Consider the following 6,378-nt stretch of genomic DNA (forward strand, 5'->3'; position numbering starts at 1 on the left):
CTCATCCTGATATGGCAGTGAAGATCAAAGAAGAAGTACATAAGCAAATTGATGTGGGGTTTCTGGTGACTTCTACATATCCTCAATGGGTGGCCAATATTGTGCCCGTGCCTAAGAAAGATGGAAAAGTCCGGATGTGTGTGGATTATAGGGATTTGAATAAAGCTAGTCCAAAAGATGATTTCCCTCTACCACATATCGATATGTTGGTAGACAATACAGCTAAATTCAAAGTCTTCTCATTTATGGATGGATTTTCCGGATATAATCAGATTAAGATGGCACCCAAGGATATGGAGAAGACAACATTCATCACACCTTGGGGAACATTCTGCTATCGAGTGATGCCCTTCGGTTTGAAGAACGCCGGAGCCACGTATCAACGAGCTATGACTACCTTGTTCCATGATATGATGCACAAAGAGATTGAGGTATATGTTGATGATATGGTTGCTAAGTCAAGAACGGAAGTTGAACATGTAGAGCATCTGTTGAAGCTTTTCCAGCGTTTGAGGAAGTATAAGCTTCGTCTGAATCCCAACAAGTGTACATTTGGAGTCCGTTCTGGCAAGTTATTGGGCTTTATCGTCAGTGAAAGAGGTATTGAGGTTGATCCTACAAAGGTCAAAGCAATACAAGAGATGTCTGCGCCCAAAACTGAGAAACAAGTCCGAGGTTTTCTTGGCCGCTTGAATTACATTTCCAGATTCATATCCCACATGACTGCCACATGTGCGCCAATATTCAAGCTCCTGCGGAAAGATCAGTCTCATGATTGGACCGAGGATTGCCAAAAATCCTTTGACAGTATTAAAGAGTACCTGTCTAAGCCTCCGATCCTGTCTCCGCCTGTAGAAGGAAGACCATTGATCATGTATCTGACTGTTCTTGAAGATTCAATGGGTTGTGTCCTTGGTCAGCAAGATGAATCAGGGAAGAAAGAGTACGCCATCTGCTACTTGAGTAAGAAGCTCACTGATTGTGAGTCTCGATACTCAATGCTTGAGAAGACATGTTGTGCTCTGGCTTGGGCAGCTAAGCGCTTGCGCCAGTATATGTTAAATCATACGACTTGGTTGATATCCATAATGGATCCAATCAAGTATTTATTTGAGAAGCCTGCTTTAACTGGGAGGATTGCCCGTTGGCAAATGTTGTTATCTGAGTATGATATTGAGTATCGAGCTCAAAAGGCTATTAAAGGTAGTATCTTGGCTGACCATTTGGCACACCAGCCGATCGAAGATTATCAGTCAGTTCGGTATGACTTTCCAGATGAGGAGATTTTGTATTTAAAAGTGAAAGATTGTGATGAGCCTACACTCGATGAAGGGCCAGAGCCTGGTTCCCGATAGAGTATGGTGTTTTATGGCGTTGTAAATCAGTATGGAAATGGTATTGGGGCAGTGATTATTACTCCTCAGGGCACACATATTCCTTTTACAACAAAGCTAACTTTCAAACGCACGAATAATATGGCTGAGTATGAGGCCTATTATGGGTTTAAAAGAGTGTATTGATCTAAGGATCAAGCATCTTGATGTATATGGAGATTCGACCCTCGTTGTTAATCAGATTAAGGGTGAATGGGAAACGAATCAGCCTGGTCTCATTCCATATAGAGATTATGCGAGGAGGATTTTGACGTTCTTTACTGAAGTTGACTTCCATCATATTCCTCGAGACGAGAATCGGATGGCAGATGCTCTTGCTACACTTGCTTCGATGATTGTGGTAAAACTTTGGAATGAAGTCCCCAATATCACTGTGATGCGCTTGGACAGACCAGCTCATGTATTTGCAGTAGAAGAAGCGAAAGATGATAAGCCATGGTATTATGACATCAAGTGTTTTCTTCAGAACCAGGTTTACCCGCCTGGGGCCTCTGTGAAAGATAGGAAGACTTTGAGGAGATTGTCAGGCAGTTTCTACCTCAATGGTGATGTGCTTTATAAGAGAAATTTTGACATGGTTCTGCTCAGATGCGTGGATAGACACGAAGCAAGCCTGTTAATGACTGAAGTTCATGAAGGTTCATTTGGTACTCATTCCAATGGACATGCCATGGCTAGGAAGATGTTGAGAGCAGGCTACTATTGGCTGACAATGGAGTCTGACTGCTGCAAATATGTGAAGAAATGCCACAAGTGTCAGATTTATGCGAATAAGATTCATATTCCCCCGACACTGCTGAATATGATCTCATCACCATGGCCCTTCTCCATGTGGGGAATTGACATGATTGGCATGATAGAGCCAAAAGCGTCCAATGGACACAGATTTATTCTCGTAGCAATTGATTACTTTACCAAGTGGGTTGAAGCAGCATCGTATGCAAATGTGACCAGGCAGGTGGTCGTAAAGTTTATCAAGAATCAACTCATATGCCGCTATGGTGTGCCAGATAAGATCATTACTGATAATGGATCTAACTTGAATAACAAGATGATGAAAGAGTTGTGTAGTGAGTTCAAGATAGCGCATCACAATTCTTCTCCTTACAGACCAAAGATGAATGGGGTTGTTGAAGCTGCTAACAAGAACATCAAGAAGATTATCCAGAAGATGGTTGTTACGTACAAAGATTGGCATGAGATGCTGCCATTTGCTTTACATGGATATCATACATATGTCCTCACTTCGACAGGGGCAACCCCTTTCTCTCTTGTTTATGGCATGGAAGTCGTACTCCCGGTAGAGGTGGAGATCCCGTCAATGAGAGTCTTGATGGAAGCCAAGTTGACTGATGCTGAATGGGTTCAGAGTCGTTATGACCAGTTGAATTTAATTGAAGAGAAGAGATTGACTACCATGTGCCATGGTCAGTTATATCAGTAGAGAATGAAGAAAGCTTTTGATAAGAAGGTCAAGCCTCGTGTGTTCCGAGAAGGTGACCTTGTGCTCAAGAAAGTCTTGTCTTTCGCGCCCGATTCCAGGGGCAAGTGGACTCTAAACTATGAAGGTCCATATGTTGTTAAGAAAGCCTTTTCAGGTGGTGCCTTGATACTTACAACTATGGATGGGGAGGATTTCACTCGTCCTGTGAATTCAGATGCAGTCAAGAAATACTTCGCCTAAAAATAAAAACAGAATAGCTCGCTAAGTTGAAAACCCGAAAGGGCGGCTTAGGCAAAAATGAGCGTCTCGGTGGATTGAAAACCCGAAAGGGCGGTCCAGGCAAAAGTTAGAGACATGAAAAAAAATGAATATTTGTATCCCGCTAGATTGAGTACCTCACCCTGGGGAAATCTAGGCAAAAAATAGGGATTTTGGCAAGTAACTACATCCTGACAAGACTTTGTTCTACAATTATCATCCGTCAGAGATTCTCATTCATTCGTCCTCAACCGAAGCTTCGAATACATCGAATTCAGAATTGGTGGAGAAATGGTCATTATGTTCAATGTAGCCCTTTTCCAATATATATCACCAATTTCAAACTTGTAAAGATATATGGAGTCTTGCCATTTGCGGACTACCATTCCATCAAATAAATTTGAGCCTTTATCCAACTATTTGCAATCTTATTTGTTTCTATTCAACAAATGTCTTGCATAATTTAGTTGAGAGAATATCATTGTTTTAAACAAATAAATTTTCTTCATAAATTGTTTTAAAACAAAGTGAACATTCACAAAGACGAAAGGATACTTAAGGGATCCTCAGTGCTCTCCCAAGGGTGGCATGATCTCCAACAGGGAAAGACATTTGTTCATATCCCCGGCAGGACTGTATCCTCTTCCTCCAGAACATTGTTGTGGTTTATCCCACCGAGTGGAGTGCTTGTTGAGGTTATTTACCTCTCTTCCCATCAGCAGAGCAGTTGTTTCTTTCCTCCTCAGCAGATGTGTCCTTTCTGGAAGATTCGATTTTTGTTGGTTGGTCCCTAGAATCCCTTTGTCCCTCAGACAGATTCCCCAGTAGAGTGGCTTGTGAGGCAGATGCTACTTGTGCATTAAGTTCTTTTCCCCAGCCGAGACTGATGATTCATCCCTTGCAGAGATATTGTTGTCTCTGATCCCCGACAGACTGGACATTCTCCGGTGATCCTGGCTCTCTCTCTTGAGATGTAGTACCGGGTGGTTGATTCCTGGGCCTGTTTGTGTTAGATATGTCTGTTTGTCGGCATTCATCATACATAAACCACACATATACATGCATAATTATAACATTCAGATATTCATGTTGCATTCTTTGCCATATATTGTTGTTTTCTGCTATTTGGTGATACATATCTCCCCTAGCAGAGGTGTGTGTCTGATATCTCCATATAGAGTCAGCTCCATAGGCAGAAAGCGCCTATCCTTTCTTCCATATTCCCCACCGAGCTATATCCTCGTGGATGGTGGTTGTTTCTGTTCCCCCCCCCCCCCCCAACACATATATTGGGATGGGTTTCCTTATTGAGTTATATCCTCATTAGGACAAGTCTTGATTTAGTTTGCCTTTTTGGTTTGATCCTAAATTGGCCCCTCGAAGCTGTTTCCTTTGTTTCCCTGCGGTATAAATGAATAATTGCTCAGTAATTAGTAATCATTCATCATATCCCCTGCGGAATCTGTGGTTTCCTACCCTGATACCGGTAGTTGTAAACTCTATTCCCTCCCCTTTGCAGAGTTAACCTTTGGTTCATCATAATCGATGACGGTTATTTTTTCGTGGTTTCCTACCCAATATCCTGTAGGTGTAATCCCCTCCTTGGCGGTTATCTTCATCCAATATTCGATGTTGATATTCCCCCCTTTTTTTGCCTGGATAATTGCCCTGTTTACGCAATTTATCCCCAGCGAGTCATCTCTCGTCTACCCTGTTGTTGTTGGTAACGATTGTTTCTCTCCTGAATTGGTCATCATTATATACCTCATTTCGGTATCCCGATGCCTTTTTCTTTTCGGTTGATTTATCCTTTATTAACCCAGTAACCGGTTGTGGATAATCTTCCATGCGAGTATATTATCTACGTTCCGACGGTAATAGATAATATATCTCATGCACTCTTTGGTCGAAGTCTTTTGTGCTTCCCCCAGTCGAGCAAGATTCGTATCCCCTTTGTGGAGTCGAATATCCATCCTGTAATCGAGTTTGCTTTTAGCTCTCTTTTGGATGATGAGTGTCTTGGGAATATTCCCCAATTCACGCCTTGGTTGGTCACCTATTATATGCCCAGTAACCGGTATCCCTGGTGTTCCTCCTTTTCTGCTCCCTATCATGACTTTTGTCCCCTGTGGAGTCAGATTTCCCTGAGTTGAAATATACCTTTTAGGTCATCCTCAGATGTTTTGAAGTTTTGATATCTCTCACCCTTATACCGGTCTTAGATATTCATTTCTTCCTGGGCATGTTGTATCTCTCACCCTTATACCGGTGTTCAGATCACATATCTCGTTGAGCTTATTACCCAGTAACCGGTAACACCTCATCTCGCTGCTCCCCCCCAGGAGAGTCTTTTTAAACATCCCCAGCGAGGTCCCTTAGTGGATTGTTTTCGTCCGGATTTTTATCCGAAGTATCCGTTGTGGATAGTTTCGCTGTATTGGCATATTCCCCAATACATGCATCTTTGAGTCAGCTTAAGTCTTTCCATTTGTCTTTTCCCTTTGGAATTCTGCTCCCCAACTTTGGGTCGTGCCCTGCTCACGCATTTCTTTCTTATCCCCATAAGAGTCCCCAGGTTTGTGTCCCATGGAATGTATCACTCATATGGATTGTCAGTGTCTCCTGATTGTCTTTACTCCTTTGTGGACACATATCCCCACAAAATATTATCCTTTCGCATACATACATTTGCATCATGAGGTCTCTTAGGGACCAAAATTCGTCTCTTTATTTTTATTTAAGCTCATTCTACCTCGTCGAGGCGAAGATTTTAACCTTCCCTTCTCCGGCTAGAATGACCTTAAATAGGGGCATCTGTAAGACCCCGATTTTGGCCCTAAGATCCCTCATGGCATCATAACATTTCATTTGCAAAGTCTCAAGGATCACAAGCATCTTGGTTCCCCTTGCCTTTGGGTGGGACTCCTTGTGAGTGGTTTGAGATCACCAAGCATGTTTGAATTGTATATCATTGCTTTTCTCATTTTGTTTACTAACCAAAAGCACAAAAATATGTCACTAACATTTTTTGTTTGTAGCTTGAGCAATCACAAGGTCAAAAGCTTCTAGAAGGTCATTGGTACAAAGACATGGTCAAGAGGAGATGAAAACAAGCATGGTAATGGTTCCCAAAGCTCTCATCCATCAAATATACCTCCCTAGCATCTTAATTCATCATTTTGATCAAATCAAGTCAAAGGGTTGGAGGTTTGTTTCTCAAGGAAACCCTAATTCATCTGTGCACCACAATGCCTTGCTCATGAAGCAACCTCAGCCCATGGT

This window comes from Lathyrus oleraceus, chromosome 7 (assembly GCF_024323335.1).
Source record: "Lathyrus oleraceus cultivar Zhongwan6 chromosome 7, CAAS_Psat_ZW6_1.0, whole genome shotgun sequence".
NCBI classification, from domain to species: Eukaryota; Viridiplantae; Streptophyta; class Magnoliopsida; order Fabales; family Fabaceae; genus Lathyrus; species Lathyrus oleraceus.